The 23811-nt window shown below is 46.3% G+C and overlaps 1 protein-coding gene and 1 long non-coding RNA gene across 4 annotated transcripts in view; both read right to left on the bottom strand.

The window, feature by feature from the left end:
- Window positions 1–23811, bottom strand: part of AGAP2 (ArfGAP with GTPase domain, ankyrin repeat and PH domain 2) — a 122188-nt gene that overhangs the window by 28708 nt on the left and 69669 nt on the right. The gene's annotated exons all lie outside the window — the stretch shown is intronic.
- Window positions 11195–14000, bottom strand: LOC309522987. Its single transcript, XR_014215192.1, has 2 exons — window positions 13863–14000; window positions 11195–11298 (listed from the first exon to the last, which is right to left on the bottom strand). It is a non-coding gene; the product is annotated as an uncharacterized lncRNA (long non-coding RNA).

The following is a 23811-nucleotide window of genomic DNA, read 5'->3' as shown; positions in this document are numbered from 1 at the left end:
AATGGTTTACAGGCGGTACATGACCCCAGTCAAGCTGGCAAAAATTTACCATTTGCCCGATAATAAATGTTGGAAATGTAGAGAGACTGAAGGCACCTTTTATCACCTCTGGTGGACGTGCCCGAAGATTAAGGCCTTCTGGGAAATGATCTATAATGAAATGAAAAAGGTACTTAAATGTACTTTTCCTAAAAAGCCAGAGGCCTTTCTCTTGGGCATTGTCGGCCAATTGGTGTCCAAAGGGGATAGAACTTTTTTTATGTATGCCACAACAGCAGCAAGAATACTTATCGCGAAGTATTGGAAGACACAAGATCTACCCACTTTGGAAGAATGGCAGATGAAAGTGATGGACTATATGACATCGGCTGAGATGACAGGCAGAATCCGCGACCAACGAAAGGAGACGGTGGAAGAAGAATGGAGAAAATTTAAAAGTTACCTTAAGGACTATTATAAACTTAATGAATGTTAAAGTGTTGTGGTTTTCAGAGACAAAGGGATACAGTGATATAAGGTCAGAATATAGAGAAGACTAAGATGACAGAGGTTGGAAGTAACAATTGGGAGTTGCTAAAAATTATGGATATTGGGATGCAGAAGGGGAGGGGGAGGGGAAGTCCAAGAAAAGAGGTATATGAAAATATGGTATGAAACTATGCGTGTATGTTTGTCTTTTTAAGTGTTTGTTTGTTATTTAAAAACTTTGTAAAACCAATAAAAATTTTATAAAAAAAAAACAAAGCCAGTAACACTAAACACCACAAGATCAAACAACAAGAGATCAACAACAACCTCAGAGAGAGAGAGAAAAAAAGGTTACACAAGGGAACTTCGCGGTGTGCCATTCAACAGAAGAGATTTACGCTTCCTGATTACTAAAGTGCAAAATTTAGCCACCTCATATGATATTGAGCTTGAGGAATCTTCCAGGAGGTATTTTCGAAGAATTTCGGGGGAGAATTCCAAATAATATTGAAGGGGTATAAATTTTGATAGAAGCAGTAAAATAAGTTGAACTCGTTCTTCACTATAAAATTCGCAAAATAAAAGAATGTGTGTGACAGATTCTACCTTATTAGACATACAAGGGCAGAGACGCGCATGCATTGGAACCCGCGTGAATTTGCCGTACAGCACTGCTGATGGCATTGTCTCAAAGCGGGCTCTAGAAAAAGCCCATCTATAGGCTTCGTTAGTGATGTTAGATAAGTAAGGGGCAGCTGCAAAATTAGGCCAATATAAGACTTGCAGGCTACATTCCAACCAGGAAAGCACCAGAGATTTCTACACTCCCCGCAAGCAAATAAGAGGCATTGTTGCAGTTCAAGGACATATTCCTGCAAGGCAAAAGAACTCAAGGAGGGTGTTGAGCACAGAGAGTGAAGGGTGTGGCCTAGAGAGAGTGGGCGTGGCCTAGAAAGGGGACTTGGCCTGGGGAGAGATTCAGGTGTCAGGCAGAGTTACCTGGAGGGCTGCATTTATTTCCCAGGCACGGAGCTCCTCCACTCCAAGAGACAGCAACAGAACCACCACTAGCCCTCCCTCTGAGTCCCACATCCATCTGTAGAGATGTCCCTGGTGGATGTGCTGTTGCTCAGGTGACACTGAATGTACAGGGAATAGGCAAATCACACCTGAGGCTTCGACCGCCCATGGAAGAACTAACAAGAACCAGGCAGCTAGATGGCACTAAGGAAGGAACCAGCTCTGGAAAGAGCTCCAGAGACAAGGATGCAAGTGCAGGCACTAAAATTATTTGCCAGTATTAAAATTAATCAGAATTTCAACTTGGGCGGCTCACAGTTTGAAAGTGAAATACTGACACTGAATTTGTACTTAAGTGTGGAATTTTATCCCAAAATTTAAAATGCAAATGCTAAATGCCATTGCATGTCAATGGTCAGATACTGTAAAGTATTAGGTAGTCATTAAATACTGCCAGATATCAACACCATTCCATGTCAGCTATTAAGTACCAGGTGTTAAGTACTGTCTAACTGTGGATTTAGGAATATGTATCCCTGGCCTCCCTAAATTCCTCATGTGGTCTAGGGGGATCTTGGACCAAAATCCAATTTCAGCTATAAATTCTCACTGAGTGGCTTATTATCAGTTTTGAAAATTTTTTCCACCAGTGTACTCTTCCTCCTAAGAGCCAATACTCCCAATGATGTATTTTCAGTATAAAAACAATTGACATTTGGAGCAGGGGAAAGTGAGTTTGATTTTGTATTGTTGACATCTTGCCTGACTCCCTTGTTGTTGCATGATATTTTGTTAACAGCTCTCCCCCATGGTTTATTAACTCTACTTTTAATTGACTTGATGTTTTTAAAATGTTTCATTGATCATGCAGATAGTCATCATGAGGACCTAACGGTGAGGCAGAAAGGCAGAGCAGATAGGATTCAAATCGGGGATGAGGAAAATGTTCAGCCTAAGGGCCGCATTTCCCTGCGGGCAATATTCCCAGGGCTGCCTGGCAGTGGTAGGCGGCGCCAGAGGCAAATGTAGGCAGAGCATCAAATGGAAATATCCCCTTTGTATCTACACACACTCATACATCCCTCTCTTTCCTCCATCCGGGCAACCAAAGGGCATTATCAGAGCTCAAGGACACAGTCCAGACAGGCAAAAATGTATGAAGCAGGGCTGGTGAGGAAAATGGCCTGGGGATAGTTCTGGTGGCCACCTAGAGGGGTTTGGAGGACTGTATCTGGTCTCTGGGCCAGAAGTTCCCAACCCATGATCTAAATCAAGTTGGTCCAACATGTGGCCCTCAGGACATTTTGTGATGGCCCTCGGCAACATTTGATGTCCCCCAGAGTCCACAATGCCTTCCCAAATGTTAAGTTGTGGGTGAATATATCAGACGACACAGTGATTCTTCAAACAGCTCTTGTTTATTCAGAGGCCAGAACGGAACTGAGCTGAAGGGCTCAGTCAGCCTGCTTATATAGAGCTGTAGTACAACGTTACTGTAGCAACTTTCTAAAACTATCCAATCACTGAACGTCACTTTCGATCCTTCATTTGCATAACTATCTACAGTATCCCCCTGCTGGCCCAGGGTGAGAACTTCAGTACATAACACCAAAGCTGGGTAAGCAAGGAGCTGGGCTTTGGGAAGGAGGCGTGAGGGCTCTGACAGGCTCCTGGAGTCCTCCTGCCTTGCTCCCAAAGCCTAGTTAGCACTTTTCCAGAATCAAATTTAGGGCTCGCTCCCCCACAATATGCAGCAAGGCAGTGGGCGGGTTCGGTGTCAAAATACTCTTGCAGCCTGCTTGGTATGAAAAGTTGGGCTGCCCCTGATTTAAATAAACACGCTCACAAAATTTCAGTCCAGGACTCAAGGCTATTTTTTCTCCATCTCACTGATCCCAGAAAACCCTGCAGCCGTCCCAGTGTAAGCAGCCAGCTGACATTGAGATGCCTCCAGATTAATTATTATAATTACGATTATTTATTAAATTTGTATACCGCCCTATACCCGTGGGTCTCAGGGTGGTTACAACATAAAATCACAATATAAAAACACAAAATACGTAATTAAAATAAAGACAATAGTAACTCAACCTCCTCCCCAACACAATCAGCCAAAGGCCCGATTAAAGAGGAATGTTTTTGCCCGGTGCCTAAAAATATATAATGAAGGCACCAGGCGAACCTCCCTGGGGAAAGCACTCCACAAACAGGAAGCCATTGCAGAAAAGGCCCGTTCTCATGTTGCCACACTCCAGACCTCTCATGGAAGAGACACACAAAGAAGGACCTTAGATGATGATTGCAAGGTCTTGGGTGGGTTCATATGGGGAGAAGTGGTCTTTGAGGTGTTGCGGTCCTAAGCCGTTTAAGGCTTTATAGGTCAAAACCAGCACTTTAATTGGGCCTGAAAACTAATTTGGTTTATACCTGGTGGTCGGTAGCAAATTTGTGCTGCCGGTGGTGTGTGAAGCAGACCTTAAGCCATCCTGGCCGGCCTCCCTCTCCTCACATGTTGGGGTGGCGAGACAGCCGCCGTTTCCTCCTCCTCCTGCCAACTCCCCCGTTTGAACCCCAATGCTGGCTTTGCAGGCTCCCGGGCGGAATGGCCCTCGCCTTGCATGCACCTGAGCAAAGGGAGCCCTGCACAAAAGCACAGCTCACGCCTTTTCTCGCTCTCCCTGTGTGTGTTACTACGAAACGGTTGCTTAGCAGCAGCACCCTGCACACATCACCAAGGTAACCGGAGAGGAAAGGGGGACGAGGAAAGGTGCAGCAGCCCCTGCTGGCCTTTTGATGCAGAGCCAAAAGGGCAAAGCTGCTGCCCACTTTGAAGCAATGCCACCCCCTCCGCAATTTGACTAATCCCGCTGCCACCCGCTAGCCAGCCAACCTTCCCCTCCCTCTCACACCAGCAAACTACCGTGGCCATCTTCTTCCATTTCTGGCAGGCCTTCTGCCATACAGCGGTCAAAAATTCAACAGGTGCAACCATCCCCAGCATAGCTGTAACCTGTTGAATTTCTGTCTGATGCAGCTGCCTACAATCAGAGGCTGCATTAGGTTAAGCACAGGGTAGGAGGGACACTCTAAAGTACACAACAAAGGTGACTGGGTTAATTTTCTTTGCTCTGGTGCAGCAATGTCAGCTGTCAGTCAACCAGCCAAATAACCAGGGGAAACAGCCCTTTGCTCATGATAACGGTATCTGTGGCATCTGCCCCACAGTGGGTGCCTAAAACAGGACAGCAGCAGCATAAACTGCTACTACATGCATACATTATGATGCAACATTACTCAGCGGATGCAAATTGATTAAGGAATGTAATTATGAACCCTAAATAATAAATCGGGACAGCTGCCATCTTATAAGGGTGGTGTTTTCCATTCTAGGACTTGGCTCCAGTTTTAAAGTTGAATGTCAGAGCGAAACACATATTTGATCTGCCATTCACACGCTGCAGCTTACATGCATGTTTCCATCACAATCCTTCAGCTAGAAAAACTGTGTGCGTGAACCCTGGGAACCACAAACAATAAATGCTGCTTAACTTCTCTTGGTGAAAACTGAATAGATATGGAAGTGACGAAGGAGGACATATATTCAAAAGGCACATTTCCCTTCTGCATTTTTATTTTTGTTAGAGCTGAGGGGAGCTCACTCCCTCCCTTTCCCAGGTGCCTCTGTTCAATACACCAAGAATAGGACGTCCACTCTAGAAAGCCGTAGAGAGAAGAACTGAAGGTTAGCTTCATGTGACTTCCTGATAGGGGAAAATGTGGGCAAGGTACACCCTGGTTTTAAGCAGTATGCCAGCCACATGCGCCTTCCTGAATAACCCTTTCCAAAGTAGCTTAGGAACACTTATGTTGTTACATCACCACAGCCTCAATTTCTAAGGGGCTACAACACTTTTGACTTTTACAACTGCAATGTACTTGGGTGTGACTCAAGCATGTACACAATCCATGTCCCGTCTCTTGGTTTTTAATTATGTATACAGTGCCATTAATGAACTATAAAGCACTTTGCAGACATTCATAAGCAAAAGGAAAGGCAGGTTGTGTCTGGATTTGGAAAACCTGGGGTCAAATTTCCCTGCACAGCCACAAAGCACACTGGGGCTGTGTACACACCACACATTTAATGCACACAACTTCCCCCCCAAAGGATCCTGAGAATTGTAGTTTGTTAAGGATGCTAGGAATTGTAGCTTTGTGAGGGATTAACTACAGTTCTCAGGATTCACTGGGGGAAGTTAGGTGCTTTGAATGTATGGTGTGTGTACATCAGTAGCGTACCACCAGGGGCGGTCGCCCTGGGCACAAAACTGTTAGAGGCACAAAAAACCAATACCAAGTGCTGCCTCAATACAGTTGCAGACTTCTTTTGCTGGCCTCTGGTTTCACCATTTGAACCAGAAAGTGACCTTCAGACAATGGAGCAACTCTTCTTTTCTGATCTCTGTAGCTGCGATCTCCTGGGTGAGGCAGACACCATTAGGCAGTTAAATGTGCATGTGTACTCTGTCCATTTCCCTTCCTCTTTGTGGCCCCGGGTGCTGGCAACCCATGCTACACCACTGGTGTGTACACAGTCTAGGTGGCCATTGGCAAGAGTCTCTTTCTCTCTGTTTTTAAAATACACCTATGAAAAAACATGGAGTCACCAGCTCTTAAGGCATTTTTATTCCTCTTTTCCTGCTAAACACCTAGTTTAACACATGACATGACAACACCATACTGTTAGTTTCCCTGCTCCTGCCTCTGTCTACATGCGCTACATCAGGAAGATCTGGGGCATTACATGGCAGGACAGAGCCTCAAACAAAGATGTGCTCTCCCAAGCCCATGTTCCCAGCATGTTCACACTGCTGTGTCAGCGACGTTGATGCTGGCATGGTCATGCCCACAGAATGGAAGACGGCAGGATCTCCAAAGACCTGCTCCACAGGGAGCTGGCTTCAGGCACCAGGCCTATTGACAGACCAACTCTGAATTACAGAGATGTCTACAAAAGTGACATGATGGTTGGCAACATTAACCCCGCCATGTGGGAATCCCTTGCAGACAACCGCAGCACCTGGAGACAATCAATTGGACTGTGTATCCACAAGCGTGACCAGAGAAGAAATGACCACTGGGAGGAGTGCAGAGAGAAGAAACACCATGGTGCCATCTGCAGTAGCCCAACCGGACACCTTCATCTGTCCCAGCTGCAATAAAACATGTCTCTCCTGTATCGGTCTCTACAGTCACAGCAGACACTGAAACAGACGGATGCCAATAACAACAAAATTAATGCAAAGATGGAAACGTCTCTGTACCTCTTTCCCAGCCCTCAGACATAAACATAAGGATGTGACCATCATTTGCTGGACCCTGTATGAGAGGGTGGAAGGCCCAATCTGCCAAGGGGAGGTGCAGACATTGCACCTGAGCTAAGCCCTACAGGTAAATGATTACATTATCAATCCAGGCCATTCCTTAGTGTAAGTACTGTCCCTAAATTACTAAAGCACTGGTTTGGGTCAAATTTCTTACTCTGTCTACCAGAGGCAAGTTTGCCCATCTTTGGAGTGGCAAAGACTTCAAAACAACCAGGCATGTGACCTCTTTGCAGTCTTTGGCTGGAGAAAATTGAGGCTGATGACTATCCCATTATGATGATTGCCTCTTGCTCTTTCTATGACCTTCCATTTTGCCCAAAATGGATGCGCACAATCCCTGACTCTAACTTTCAATTTAATCCTATTTTTTTTGAAGTGCCTAGTTGCATTTGCGAAATTCCTCTTCTTCTGGCCTGCAAATACTTTTAAAGTACTCTGGCCTCTGGCCAGCGCACTAAATAAATTTACCTTACAGTACAAAACTACAAGTCAGGGTTAATATAGCTGCCTCTATTGCCTGAGGAGGAACTGTTGATTTAAGATCCTGAGAGGGTTGTGGCAACATGGCAGAGTGGTTGGCAGGCATCCATTACCACATGCAAGCACGCACTCACTCACAGTGTGACTTCTGTCCCAAACTCCGCACATAATTCTCTTGCAAAGAAGAGTTCCCGTGACAGGCTTGAAGCTTCCCTTTTGAGTGACTGCTCCAGGCTGACAGTGTTCTCTCCTCTCAGGATGTTACATAAGGAGCAGTGTGTGTGTGTGTGTGTGTGTGTGTGTGTGTGTGTGTAGAGGATACTGGCACCGCCCTCCTCCACCTGCAGCAGCCGCGTCTCCCCTTTTCTGAAGACTTGGGCTTGGCGATGCAACAAGGCAGAATATGGAAGACACCTCACAAGGCACCACTGCCCACTTCCTGCCTTTGATGTCTGCAAAAGGAGGGCTGCGCCATGGCTTGCATGCAAGGGATGTACGCTTCCAAGCCTAGAGCCTCACGTCTAGGTGACAACAGCAGCCAATTTCCAAACAGGCGTTCATCTTCTGCTCCCCAAATCCTCAAAGCTGGGGTGCTCAAACCTTCCCCTCCAGCAACACGAGCAGAGGCAAACAACATTAGATACAGGTTGAAAGGGATGCGGAGAAGCCATGAGCTTCTCTAAAGTTCCCACATCCTTTATGTGTAGGAGTTTGCTCCTTCTCCTTCTCTCTCTCTTTCTCCCACACACAGAAGAATCATGTGCTGTGAAGCCGCATGAGGACAACAGGGTGTTTTTTCTTCCACTCTTGCTTTCTAGGCAGAAAGTGTTCCCATCTCCCTTCGAGTGGCTGAGCACCCACAGACGGGGTGCTGGAAATCCTGCTCCAATCACAATCAGAATGAACAGGCTGCTCTGGAGTAAGACTAGCCACCTTTCTCTTTTAAAGAGCTCGTGTGTTTGCACCATCCACCAATGCTCCAGCCCCTTTGCTTGGGCCTGATTCAAAAAACAAAATTCCTGTGGACAGCTCCTTGAAATCTGCACAGAGCAGCCTAAGACATTTTGGAATATCCACAGAACAACCCAAAATGGTGTTAAAAACACAGACTGGATCCAGAGGCTCAACTGAGGGCTTAGCCACACTTACCTTTCCTCAGCGCTCCATGTCAGAGAGCCCCCCCCCCCTTTTTTTTGCTCTGGAGTTTTCTCTGTGAAAACCCTCTCTTTAATGCTCAACTGGAGAAAACAGCAATCCCTAGAAAACTCAAATTGCCATTTGTTGCAATTCAACTTTAAAGAGCGGGTTTTCACAGGGGACGCTCCAGAGGCGGGAGGGAAGGAGCTCAGCTTTAAAGTTCAGATCTGTGCCTGGAAAGAGCAGAGCAAAAGCTAAGTGTGAATAAAACCTGCCTGGGGAACAGCAACGAGGAGCAGAAGGCGATATGAACAGGTGAGAGCCAGTACAGTGTAGTGGCAAATAGTGTTGTTGAGCCAGGAGCTGGGAAACCAGGGTTCAGATTCCCCACTCAGCCATGAAACCCACTGGGTGACCTCTGGCCAGCCACCAGGCACACCAACTCCATGGGGCAGGGGCCTCCATGTCCACTGGGATGGGGCTCAACCCCCTCACCAATCCTGAGGGGGCAGAGGAGGCCTGGCTGGATGTTGCCCTGGGCTGTGCGTCAACTTCCGCCACCGTGCGGCCCGGCAGGAAGTCTTTGGGAGACGCTGTGCAGACTAACATGGCCTGGCAGGCAAATGTCGCATCGAGAGGCAAATGTCACACCTGGTCAGCCTCTCCTGATGCGACAGCCATCACACACGCCACGTGTGATGCGCATGATGTCACACGCATGCATGACATTAGCCTCCCCAAATGCTGAGTGCAATTGGTGCCTGTGCCAGCCACAGTCCCTCAGCCTGGCTTACCTGACAGGGTTGTTCTGAGGATTAAATGGAGAGGGGGGAGAACATCAGCGCCTTGGAGGACAGCACTGTAGTAATAAATAAATATGCAGGGCATTTTCACTCAGACTTGAAACTGACGCAGGTAGTCATCAAAAGTCTGTTTGCCTTAGGAAGACAGTCTAACCTTGCCTTAATAGCAGGATCAGTACCAGCTTGATAAGGAGATTCAGCCATGTGTGTAGCTGCCTGCCAGGCAGACTGGCCAGTTCCACCCTGTTGCTGAGCCCATTGTGGGCGATGGGTATGTCATATGCAAGGGTTTTTCTGAAAGAGAAGAAATGCCAAAGGGCACATGGCCCATTTTACAAAATGACCACTGGCACTGTTGGGGGGGGGGCTTTCAAACTGCCATATTAGCCACCCCTCCTGCTGCCAAGCCACATGGAAGGGAGACACCCTGTTGAAATGGACAGATATCTGAAGAAATCAATGGAAAGAAAAGCTTATGGCTTGAAGGTGGGGAAGAGAGAAGTAGGAAGACAAACCAACCAACCTGAAACCAATTTCAAGTCAGTATTTAGATAAACAGCAATAATGAAAAGCAGCCCTGCATGTGAGCCCCTTTCTATGCAGGGCAGTGGTGCTCCATTGCTATTAGGGGAGCAATTATCCTCTCAGCTACGTCTGAGCTCCTGCAGGCCAACGGGAATGAAGTAGCCAGTTCTTATCACCCATCTTTCCCGGGCTGCTGGCAGCTCCCGTAAATTAAACTGCCCAAGTAGAGCTATAAAAAACGCTGTCTCAGCAAGCCTGATTGAGGAATCAGCCTCTCACTTATTCAACAAGTTGCTACCCAGCTTTGCCAGCAATGATGCGTCATAAAGACCTATGCATGGAGGTTGCATCAAAAACATACCACCCTGTAGGGATTGTACCAAAAGTCTACCTACTCCAGCATTCTGATCCCAAAGGTAGACAACCAGATACGTCTAAGCAGCCGACAAGCAAGGCATGAAAGCAGAAGTGTATTCCAGTTCTTTGGCCCCCAGAGAATACCATTCAAAGATATGCTGCGCCTGACAGTGGAAGTACCATTTCACTCCAATGGCCAACAGCTGCGGATAGAGCGCCCCCCTCCTCCATGAACTGGTTTACACTCTTTCAAAAGCAAGGGTAGGAGACCTGTGGCCCTCTAGATGTTTTTGGGTTCATGGCCAATGGCCAGGGGTGATAGAAGTTGTATTCCAGCAACATCTAGAGAGCCACAGAGGGTTTCCCCTTCAAAGTCAGTATTTGCCTCCACATCTTATGCCAGTGAACACAAATTAACCAAATTTCCCGAATCTGCTGCCCAGTTTCACCAGGATCACACCATGCTTTAAAACACTACACGGCCTCCCCAAAAGAATCATGGGGAATGCAGTTTGCTCCTCACAGAGCTACAATCCCCTGCACACTTCACAAACTACAGTTTGGAGGAACCTTTGGAGGAGGCAAATTAAAAGCTTTGGTGTTTTAATTGTATGGTGTGCATGTCACCACTGAGTTATAATTTTGTGAGAAAGGACAAAAATATTATCCTTCCACACCATGCATCCTTTAATAATTCTTTAACATGCCTCTCTGAATTCATCCTCCTCTGCACACAAAAAAACCCCAATAAAAGCCCTGAACACTTTGGGCTTTTGTTTTGTTTTCGGTATGTATGTATGGATATATGTATGCATGTATATAAGGTGCTCTGGCCTCTTGATTCATTTTTGTTGCATTTTTCCGTACCTTTCACAGATCCGCGGTGTACTTTTTAAGAAGATGGGGCAACCAGCAATGTACACAGTATTCTAAACGTGGCTCTACCAGGGATGTGTGTAAACGTTATTATGATATAGGCAGTTTCATTTTCAGTCATTTTCCTAATAATCCCTAACATGGATTTTGCTCTTTTCATTTCCATTGCAAACAGCAGTTTCAGAAAACAATTCTGTTTATGGGCATTTCCTTGTTTCGTTTCCAGTAACATTTATCCACTGAATCTGAGATTGGAAAGGAAAGATCAGTTGGAAAAGGGGTGGGGGGAAGGGAGCAGAGAACAGAACCTTCTGCTTGGATTATGAGACCTAATTATTTTCTCTCAGTCTCAGACTACAAAAACTCGGAGCCATCAGTGAAATTAGAAGTCAGACAATGTAAAGTCACATCCAGGATGGCTCTAACTTCAGAGTTTGCAAACATTGTTTTTGGAGCAGTATGCAAGGAGTAGATGGGCTTTAAAGCAATGACAAACCTAGACCTAGACAGCATCTTAAAAAGCAGAGACATCACCTTGCCAACAAAGGTCCGTATAGTTAAAGCCATGGTTTTCCCAGTAGTGATGTATGGAAGTGAGAGCTGGACCATAAAGAAGGCTGATCACCGAAGAATTGATGCTTTTGAATTATGGTGCTGGAGGAGACTCTTGAGAGTCCCATGGACTGCAAGAAGATCAAACCTATCCATTCTTAAGGAAATCAGTCCTGAATGCTCACTGGAAGGACAGATCATGAAGCTGAGGCTCCAATACTTTGGCCACCTCATGAGAAGAGAAGACTCCCTGGAAAAGACCCTGATGTTGGGAAATATTGAGGGCACAAGGAGAAGGGGAAGACAGAGGACGAGATGGTTAGACAGTGTTCTCAAAGCTACGAACATGAGTTTGACCAAACTGTGGGAGGCAGGGGAAGACAGGAGTGCCTGGCGTCCATGGGGTCATTAAGAGTCAGACACAACTAAATGACTAAACAACAACAAGAAGGGCTTTTGGAATGATCTGGCAGGGCTATTTTTATGTTAGGAGGATGCTGGCTGGGATTGCCAGGCATCAGAAGATGGGGATCTGGTGTCCTACACAATTCCTCATTACACCCTACTACCCTCTGTCCCTACAGCCAGCCCTTTCCCACTTTCCCAGTCCTCAGAGAAGTCCCAAATCATTTCAAGATGGTGGATCTGGGACAACAACATGAATACAGCACAATAAGCAGGTGCACGGCTGTCTGCATCATTCCTACAATTCAGGATGAAGGATTTGGGATACGGTCACATAAGAGTTTTTGTGCGAATTGTTCTTCTTGCAGAACATACACACAAACACACAGAGCTGTGACTACAGAGAGTTTGATTCAAATCAGACAATCTGGGATTAGTTCCTTAATAGGAAGATGCTAGGGTTCAAGCCAAGCCCAGCAGCCCACCTCCTCATCAAAGGACTCCATTGGCTGTCCCTTTAGAACAGGCCTGGGGAACGTTTGGCCCTTTGGGTACTGCTAAACTACAACTCCCATCAGCCCCAGCCTGCGCAGCCCACAGCCAAGGATGATGGGAGCAATAGTTTAGCAACGGCTGGGGAGCCAAAAGTTCCCTACACCTGCTATAGAAGGCTGATTATTAGAAGGGGGAAAATCACTCTTCCTGTGTTAGAGACACTTTCCTTTATTACCACTACTGTACTTTCAACCTATTTCGGGGTTTGAAAAAGAGGTCAAGGGGCTGTGCCATGCCTCCAATTAAGCCTTGGCCACATATTCCCCTGCAAGACCCATCCAGGAGGACCCAGGTGCTGGTTAATCTTCGGCCTCTGACTCACAGACCCCGGGGCAGGGGGAGCAGAGCGCATTCTGCAACCTTATGCCAGGGGCTTGGCGCGCACGTTCCAGTCGATTATGTGCAATGATGAGAGCTGACAGCCGCTAGTTGCCCGCTGTAAATGCTCAGAAGTGCGAACTGGTACCAGAGCACCCAAAACAAAGTGCATTTCTAATAAATCTCCCCTCTCCTCGCCTTGCTCTTTCTTTCGAAGCTTGCTGCATACCGATTCTCTGGGGCTGGTGGCTTTTTTGAAACGTCAATCAGAGAGGATCAAAGGGAAAGCTGGAGAAGTCATTTTACACCCTTATAATTCCTCCTGATTAACACATCTGCTCAGACAGAGGTTTATGGCTGGGAAGGAGGGAGAGAAAGAAAGAGAGAGAAGATGGAATCAGGGCATCAAAGACAGCCTGGCACAGCTGTCTAGGGGATTCTGTTCATACAGCAGATCCGAGCGCTAGCTGGGAAAGGCGGGCAGGGGGGAGATAGAATCATGTCATCCTTAATGCTGCAGCTGGGGTTCAGACTCCCCCCTCCCCAGACACTCTCTGGAAGCATGAAGCTTATTGCCTCTACGTTACTACAGGTAGCTAAGAGACAGAAGAACGAAGTGATGGGGGAAGGATGAAACACAGGGCATTCAGCACTGCTAACTGATGTGCCAATACTCCTAATTCTGCATCTTCAGCCTTGGATTCTAAAGCAAGTGTGGGGGACCTGTGGGCCCCAGATGTGGCTGAACTATGACTCTCACCACCCCTGACCACTGACCATGCTGACTGGGGATGATGGGAGGGGGAGTCCAATAACTTCCAGAGGCTGCCGGTTCCCCATTCCATGGTTCTGCTGTACAAGGCATAACATCCTTCCAGTGCTACCCCTATACATACATATACATCACTTTTAATTTGCAAAGTACTTTACAACGCCAGCCACATTCTCACAGGAGACATTCATGAGAACGTTCACTTACCTCCACTTTAGAAAATGGAAATGGGGATTTAGAGATAAAGCCTTGCCTAGGACCACACAAAGAGTCCACAATAGAGGTTAAACATGAACCCAGCTCTCCCAGACTCAAAGCCTCCAGAACCTGGGTCAACTAACTGTCACAGACTCCTACAGTGAGAGGCCCATGACCTCATAATGGAGGAGGTTCGTGACATCACAAAGAGGGAGGCTCATGTTGCAACAAGCAGATCAACAGCAGACTGGGCAGAAGGGTAGATGTCATTTTTCTATCTATATCTCAAAGTTTTGCCAATTAACTTTCAACCTTGTGCATGCTTACATTGGATTAGGGTCCCACTGAGCTTAGTAGTGTCCGATCTGTGGGTGAACATGCATGGGACTGGTCCATAAAATGTTTACCTGCAGAGGTTACTTGGCACTCTCTGCAAATGCCCCTGGCAAGACAAATTGAGGCTCACAACTGTGAAGTCATGAATTTATATAATTATTTTGATTGACAACCATGAAATCGAGATTCACAACAGGTTAATTGATACCTCTTGATGTTCCAAGCCCAAGTTGGGTGAGAGAGGGTCAGTATTATACAAAGAAAATCAAGACAGCAACACAAGTTCAGCCATGGACCCTATCAACACTCATAGACCTGTGACTGTTTTGCAGCCTCAGTTCCCCATCTGTTAAAAAGGAATGGTGTGTCTACTTTACAGGGCTCTTAGGGTCATCAGAAGGAAATGCAATTATTTACAGTGTGCCATAGCAAGGACTGTGGATATGAACTAAACAATTTCAAAACTCTGCCTTGAGCTAACCCAAATGCCACAACCTGCATAAATTAAGCAAAGCCATGTGCATATATCTGCATAATATATTCTGCTTGGTACCTTGGGTTAAGAACTTAATTCGTTTTGGAGGTCTGTTCTTAACCTGAAACTGTTCTTAACCTGAGGTGCCACTTTAACTAATGGGCCTCCTGCTGCCGCCGCACCGCCACCGCACGATTTCTGTTCTCAACCTGAAGCAAAGTTCTTAACCTGAGGTGCTATTTCTGGGTTAGCAGAGTCTGAAACCTGAAGTGTCTGTAACCTGAAGCATCTGTAACCCAAGGTACCACTGTACTAATCACAGGAATGGACAAAGTTGTGAAGATCCTGCTTAGCTTCTCTTGTGGCTTCAAATATCTTGCAATGCACTATCCTTACACTCTCATGTCAGCCCAAGAGGGCTGGAAATCAATAAAACCCAAAATCTTTTAATTCCAAATTCTTCACTCTATACAAAACTCCATGTGGATGTGGAGTTATTGCAGAAGCCACAGCCACCTGGCTAGATCTAATTCAGCCATCACATGAAAGCATGAGACCTTTTCACAGTTCAAGCCAAGCTCAAGGCAGCTTACAAATGAAAAACAAAGCAGACAAGCAGTTCTAAACCATAGTTTAGAATAAAGCTCAAGCCATGATTTGGATCAGTACAATTTGTGGTTTGAGGGGATGTCAGAATTAAGCACCACTCTACACAAGCATACATTTGCCCATGAGGTGAATTCTGGTGTGTACAACTGACCCATAAGTTGTGTCGGGAATAAGTGGGACTCACCTGTGATCCATACAGAAACCACTGTTCCAGCATTTGTACAGTTCTAGGGACGGTGAAACTGAAGAGGTTATGCGGTGCCAATTTTAAAGGTACCCTCATTCCATCATCTAAGATGTCAGGTTGAACAATCACACAGCCAAAGAAGACACACAACACGATAAAACTAAAATCAAGTCAGATTTGTAGAAGATTGTGACAACACAACACTACTAGTTCAGTATGTTTTCAGCATGGTTCAGTCTGAATCATGAAAAATGTTGGCTTTAACAGGAGCATATTGGCTAGTATCCTTGACAACTGCACCAACCCATCAGCCTCCATACGTTTTTTTAAATTGTTTTAAAACTTTGTGGGTTTGGAAAGATGTGAGGGAAGGGCAAAGATATAAATGCATATGGGTGTGGTACATAAGAGTTGGGGAAAGACAGAGAACAGATCCACCTCTTTGACATGGGAATCAACTCACTGACTTGCTGATATTTGTGTACAACCAGTTGATGATCCCACTGTGGCCACTGCTGTGGGTTATGGTTTCTTCCTGCACACAAAGAGCCTTTAGTAGCTTTAATAAAGAGACACACTTCTCTAATTTGTCATATTCTGGACTCATGTTCTGAACTGTAATCTCTCTTACCTCTGTGCCCTGCACTGTCCCACTAAATAGCAGCCTAATGACCTATCCACAATGCAGAGCAATGTTTGGTCCTCCGTCCTTTTTTTTTTTTTTAAAGGATTTTATTGTGTTACAAAACAAACAAATAAACAAGGAAAAATACATACTGCATCTCCATTTTCGATTCATAGAGTCTGGACCCCCTAATCTCTTGCAATGCCAATACAAATAAATAAATAAATATACAAATAAAGAACCTACTCAGGTGATGCTGACACAAATCCTACACTAACACTATGCAAGAACATTACTCCCAATCTCCCTCCCTCCCCTTTCTTTTCCTCCAGTCGCATGTCTATGACAACAATGTCTCATACTGAACATAAGCGAACTGTGAAACAGACTCCTCCATCTTTATTTGAGCATCACTACCAAAAAGAATAGTACCCCTTTCAACCACTCTACGCTCTCCAAGGTCCTGAACTAACCAACACTTTCATCTCAGTACAGGCCAATCTTATGTTTGAGCTGTGGTCAAATTTTAGGGCTCTCTCTTCCACTATTTACAACTTCTGCTGAAACTAGCAAATACTGATATGCCTGTGTGGATGTTGGTTCTCCTATTTCTTCCTCATCATCTTTTCCTTCAAAATAAAAAAAATTCCTTCCAGTAGCACCTTAAAGACCAACTAAGTTAGTTCTTGGTATGAGCTTTCGTGTGCATGCACACTTCTTCAGATACACTGAAACAGAAGTTGCCAGATCCTTCTATATAGTGAGAAGGTGGGGAGGGGTATTACTCAGAAGGGTGGTGGGAATGGGAGATTGGCAGATAGCTGAGATCTTCCTTCAGTCTCTGTTCCACATTCCTCTGCTCCACCTTTACAGACTTGATCATGCTACAACAACAGGGGCTGCCTCCAGGATCTCTCTAGTCAATACTGTGAGAGTCAGGACATTAATAATGTGTTGCAGTTACACAACTGAAGTTGCCATAAACAGCCAGGGAGAGGCAATGTGGCCGTGATGAGTGTAGCGACTGGTGCGGGAGTGGGTTGCCATTCTGGCATTTGGCCTGTTCAAGGAACACACAAAAGGAGGCAGGAAAGAGAGCCTACATCTCCTGGCGACTTTCTGTGCCTCATACTTTGAAAATGATGGCAGAAAGCACGATCTTAACTCACCAGCTGTACTCCTAATAAGGGTTGGCATCTCTCAATTATGCTGTGCTTAGAACCAAGAGAGGCAACTCACGAAGCATCTCCTTCTGAGAAGGTTTTCTCACAGAGGTTTGACAGGCACTCGTCGGGGATTCTGTAGGTATAGGAACACCCTGTCATAGAGCAGGGGTGTGGACTACTAGTCAATCCACTGGACTTCTTCCAAATCTAGAGCAGCACAAGAGGCACACAACCCCCCCTGCAAAATGGGAGCAATAAGGGCAGCCTGTTTTATAAGCTGGTGCTTCTGTACGGATTGCTGCAATAATGCAGGTGGAGCAGTTAGAAAAGGCACTGCTCAAATACCAAGTATTTTATTATTATTATTTCTATTTGTACTGGCCAAGACTGGAAGGGACTGATCCTCTCAGCTGCCTGTCACCCTGGCTATCAAAAGACAGCAGTTCAAATACCCCTGGTGCTGTTCTCTGCAAAACAATTTATTCTCTGAGCCTTGAAAATCACATAGAGAGGAAGTGGGAAAGTGTTATTCTTCCAACTTCCTCCTTCAGCTCTAGGGAGAAAAAGGTAACCGTATTCACCACCTCATGACTAAGGGTATTGGGGGGGGGACACTCAGGGTTTTTACTTATCAGGGAAAGACCATTGTGCCCGTGAGCACCATGTTGGTGGCCACTGCTTTAAACAAGCCTTGTAAATAACTTGAGATAAGTTCCTGGCTTGCCTGCTCATTCCCATGCTAGTCACACATGGCACACTGGTGACATAATCAAATCAGCTCTCCTCAATTCCACACACATTTTCCTAACTAGCAAACAATTCTTTTTCGACAGAACCTATCGATATTAGAGGCCGTTTTCAGGTAAGAGTCAGAAAACTGTGATGAGCTTCCACCATAGGTTAAAATGACCCAGGGAACACTTCCTTGAAGGAAAGTTGGGATCTTATTTTGAGTGCTTGCTACAGTGAAATCCACGGCAAACCTCCTTCCTTGGAGGTTTTTAAGCAGAGGTTGGATGGCCAACTGTCATGGATGCTTTAGTTGAGATTCCTGCATTGCAGGAGGTTGTAGATAACCCTTGGGGTCCCTTCCAACTCTACAATTCTATGATTCTATGAAATCCATCAGAAGCTGCAGGAGCCAACCTGTATGTGAAGGATCTTCAGGATCTGTCCAACTGCTCAGTCCCAAGTCTTGTTTACATGGCAACCCTCAGGTATGGGAAATCAACAGCAGGGATGGGGATCCAGCACCCCTCCAGATGTTGCTGCACTACAAGTCTCCATTGTCCCCAACCAGTGGCTGTGTAGCCAAGAGTTGGGAGTCCAAGAGCAACTGCAGGGGAACCACTGATCCCACCCATTCCCTGCTTGATGTTTTCCATAATGCACGGCGTCAAAATCTCTGGAGAATGGCATTCTGGGAAACGTTCCCACAGTGCCAGGTGGCTGAGAGAAGGCAAGAGCAACTGTCAGCAGAACAGAGGGATAAATATGCTCCCCTTTGCGAGGCACCCTATAGATCATGGGGGCACGTTGATGTAAACAGGGACTCTGTGTACACAGCACAGCAGCTGTTTGCCTCCCTTGAAGACGAGTGCAGGGAAGAGACCTTCAAAGACACAATGGTGGGTGATGATGCCTCGACTCCGAGCTGAAAAGTAACTGTCAGCTCCTGCACTCTGAGTCACCAGCCAGGCAGCTCATTAAAACGTCAGCCCCTGCCAAACTCCGATGCCACAAATGGAAGTGAGTGCAGCGGGGAATGGGGAGAGGGGCGGGGGAACTGGGGTGGGGGTAATCTAGCAAGCATTGTTTCAGCCTGCGTGTGTCATTAACTCATTTTTAAAAGGCCGCTAAGAGGAAGGAGCAGAAACGCCCCTGAGTGGGAGTTTGAGTGCTATGGAGGTCTTTTTATAAGAAAGAGAGGGGGGAAACAAAGAGCAATGCCCTAGTGGGTTAACAAAGAAAAAACAATGGGGAGGGAATGAGCAGAACAATGTTCTTCTTCCATCCCCGACTCTGCCTACTGACTCCTCCTGGTGCTTCGCTGTTACATCCTGTCCCAGTAGCGAAGCCACCCCAAAGCGGGTTGAGGATCAAGATCACCATCACCACCTGGGCTAGGGCTCTCTGTCAGGTCAGTTTCCAACATGTGTTCTAGGTCACTCTGCCATTCCACAGGGCTCCACAGTGAGGAAAATGCAATAGACCAGGCATGTCCAACAGGTAGAGCGCAATCCACCGGTAGATCACGGGACGTCTGTGGTAGATCACTGGTAGATCATAGGCTCCCCCCAAAGAAGCTGAACAACTGTGGCTCCCCTAAAAAAAGCTCAATATTTTACCTCCTTAACAACTTTATTTCCTCCTTCCTAAAAAAAGCTCAACAACTTTGACCTTAACTCTGTGAGTAGATTGCAGTCTCTTGGGAGTTGGCCACCCCTGCAATAGACAATCTGTCCACTGTCCACTGCTGCTGATCTTCCCTTGCAATCAGTGGTGTGCGGTCAGTGGACTAGGGGACTAAGTTAGTCCCCTAAATGTTCCCCTGGCGCCTCCTTCCCAAAGCCTGTGAAGCTTCAGCCCGGCTTAAGGAGGGAGGTGTGATGCTCAGACGGGGTCCAAGAGCCCTCCTGCCACCTTCCCAAAGCCCACCCAGCTTTGGGAAGAAGGCAGGAGGGCTCCGGCATCCCACCAGAGGCCTGACACCTTCTTCCCAAAGCCCAGGAAGCTTCTGCACAGCTTAGGGAGGGAGGCACAATTCTCATGCGTGCAACATCAGGACATCGTGATGTCAGCTCCGCCCCCCAATTGCCCTCACTAGCTGGCGCCTCTGGCCCTAACAGTTCCCCTACAGAAAAATTTCACTGCATGCCACTGCTTACAATGCACAGCCGCAGCGGAGAATCATGGCCACACTATACCACAGGAAGCCGTGGCAAATGCATGTCTGGTGAATAACACGAGACAAGGAGCTGCAGTCAGTCCCAGTTTTCTGGCAGGCACAAATTTATAACACACATAACTGAGCACATAACCTCATTTTTTTTAGGTTTTGAACCTTCTTATGGGTGCTCCCCAAATTTGCAGTGTACAACAGGCTGGCTGCATTCTTTATTGATCGAGCTGGCACCCCAAAGCAGCACCCCAGGAGCTGCTGAAGTTGTGCAGCTGATGGGCTGATATGGAAAAAGCTTTCCCCCTCCTCACACATGATGATCTTCTGTTTCAAATCGTGGCTGCAATATGTTTGTTTTTATTTTTTAAAAAAAACCTCCTGAAAAATACATTAGCGCCGGCTGCCATGTAATTTAGGGGGTGGCCTCAAGCAAGCTTAAATGAGAGTCTGGGGTGGAGAGTTCATTCCGGGAGGTCGAAAGGAAAAAGTTGAAAGGAAAATTGAAGTCAAGTTAGATTGTGCCTTTGCTGCCTCCTTGGCTGAAATCTGCTAGCTGTTGGTTACATTTATATCCTGTCTATCTTTCAAAGTAAGCCAGGTTGGCGTATATAGTCGATCCCTCTGCTGAGGGGCAGGTTAGGTCCAGAAAACGTAAGAGGAGCCTTTTGGGACCACAACTCCCATCATCCCTGACCACTGGTCCTGTTAGCTAGGGATCATGGGAGTTGTAGTCCCAAAACATCTGGTGGGCTGAGTTTGCCTATGCCTGTTTTAAGGGATTGATTTCTAATTATTTATATTAATTTAAAATACTTTAATTAATTAAATACACTAAAGGTGGCTTGCAGAGACAACCTTCAGGCTTGCGTGAATGTCAGCTAGTAGAGATGGCTTTGACATGCCTGCATTGCAGGGGGTTCGACTAGATGACCCTTGGGGTCCCTCCCAACTCTACAATTCTATGGTTCTATGATCAAGTGCTCTTCTCCCTCTGCACCTTCAGTTACGTCAGAGTTTAGCTATGGAACAGGTTAAGGAAGAATCCCCATCAACCTCTGTTACAGGTGTCCAAGAGACAAAGGGCACGAATTTCCAGGAGCCTCTCAAGTCACGAGACTGTGAACCTTAGATCTCAGCTGGCCTCGTTGTGTGATGCATCTTCTAGAACCAGGAAAGTGGAATGAGGGAGATTCTAGATCTGAAAATTTGTGAGGTGGCTGTTGGAAGAGACCAGAAGGCAGCTTCTGCTCCCACCCAGGCTGTGAAAGGTTTGCAGCCAGAATCAAAAGGTTGGTGACTGGGGAGAGAAAACTCCTATTATTTACAGCAATAAATGGAAGCACAAAGCCTACACTGCAGGTGAGCCTGCATTCAAGCGTGAGCCCAGCCCACACCATCCGCTGCCGCCGGGGTTAGCTCAGCTGTTTCCTTGAGGATGCCAGCTATGCAAGCTTCTGGTGTTGTGCGAAGGAAGGAAGGAAACGCAGGAGCAAAGGGAAATATTCTAGGAACAATGCCTGCGATTCTTTTAGGCGACTCTGCTGAATGAAATCCTTGCCTTTTGTCAGCTAGTGATGGCTTTCCAGCTATGTGGACTTTTGTTTATCCTTCAAGGAAAGGACATTAAACAGAGGGGAGGATGGATGCTCAGCCATCTGTGTCCACTTTCCTTTTTAAAAAAGTGAGTAACATAAAAGTGTATATAGAAGCTCACTTAACACACTCATTTAAGTTGTCCATTATTAAAAAATAAATAAAACCGCATTGTACTCACAATCAGAACTGCTCTAAAGCGATCGGAGGAAAGATTTCCTTGCACAAATTCAGTGTCTGCTGAATGGGGTTCTAATGAGATCTGTGCCAAAATGGGACAACTTATGCCACTGTATTCTGCTCTGGTCAGACCTCACCTGGAGTACTGTGTCCAGTTCTGGGCACCACAATTCAAGAAGGACACTGACAAACTGGAACGTGTCCAGAGGAGGGCAACCAAAATGGTCAAAGGCCTGGAAACGATGCCTTATGAGGAACGGCTAAGGGAGCTGGGCATGTTTAGCCTGGAGAAGAGGAGGTTAAGGGGTGATATGATAGCCATGTTCAAATATATAAAAGGATGTCATATAGAGGAGGGCGAAAGGTTGTTTTCTGCTGCTCCAGAGAAGCGGACACGGAGCAATGGATTCAAACTACAAGAAAGAAGATTCCACCCAAACATTAGGAAGAACTTCCTGACAGTAAGAGCTGTTCGACAGTGGAATTTGCTGCCAAGGAGTGTGGTGGAGTCTCCTACTTTGGAGGTCTTTAAGCAGAGGCTTGACAACCATATGTCAGGAGTGCTCTGATGGTGTTTCCTGCTTGGCAGGGGGTTGGACTCGATGGCCCTTGTGGTCTCTTCCAACTCTATGATTCTATGATCCTATGATTCTATGAACTTTCCTGAACACACCCATTTCTGGCAACTTCTTTGGGACTGGGATTGAAATGGCCTCCTGATGAAGCACGTGACAACAATATTTCTGGAATCAGGCACAGACTCAAAGGAGAGTTACTGGCCACTCAGCAAATCCACTAGAGGCACAATTTAGAAATGACCCATCCAAATAATAGACACGGATTGAAAAGAAGTCCTGTGGGGTGCCCATGGGAAACTAGTCCCAAAGCCATGGGGCAGGAAGAAAGCAAATTAGAACATACTGACAGATCACTGGATGATTTGTATAGCCACAACAAGAAGCCCCTTTCTTCATAAATGTTGGTGGTAGAATTCCTGATCTGTAGTAACTTAGCTGTGGATTTGTACTTCTAAATGGAGGTCTAAATGGAATGTGCGGCGCCTGCTATGCAGGAAGGTCTCTGCCCAAAGGAAGCTACAGTCGGAGGCTGACAAGAGGGAAGGTGTCAGCATGAGGAAGAGACGGGCATGGAGCAGAGAGGCAATTTGCACAAAAGCCTTTCTAGGAAATCAAAATTTGGGACACAGGCTTGCATCTGACATCAGAGTAGACCTATTGAAATGAATGAGCATGACTAACTGTGACCCATGACTCTGAATGGGTCTACGCCCTGCTCATGGGGTGCAGTTGGTAACTGGCTCTGCTTAATTTCCCAAGCCACCATTTTGCATCTGGCTTCCATGGAGTTCTAAAAAAATAAAGTCGTTCCCGCAAGCTTAAAATCTGCCCACATCTGTCCTAAGCAAACCCACCACTGGCATTTTATCCACATCTGGGTCAGAAGGGACCCACCCACCCACAATCATAGATATCCAGAAACCTTACATAAGCCCCTGCTGGACTCTCAATCTTTTACACAGAAGTTTCAGAGTTAAAGTCCATAGCAGAAAGGAACTCTCCTCCTGCTGGTAGACTGTAGATGCTACTTGGGTGGGTTGAGGACATCATCATAAGATCCCCCCAGTTCACCATGACCATCCCCTGGGGTTGGCCGGGATCCTCCCTCAGGCAAACAGTCTCCAGAGAGCAGAATGCTTAAAAATTATATATTTTCTGACAGGTGGAGGAAACTACATCTTATCAAATCAGACTCAAGAAGTAAAAATTGCCTGGGGAAGCCCAAACACCCAGAAGAACAGCTCAGGAAATGAGAGTTGGCGTTCTCAATTGTGCTGTGCTCACAACAAGGGCAGTGAGCAGGAAGC

The sequence above is a fragment of the Podarcis vaucheri genome, assembly GCF_965113315.1.
Source record: "Podarcis vaucheri genome assembly, chromosome: 2".
Taxonomy (NCBI): Eukaryota; Metazoa; Chordata; class Lepidosauria; order Squamata; family Lacertidae; genus Podarcis; species Podarcis vaucheri.
This window is presented reverse-complemented; position numbering and strand designations above follow the sequence as displayed.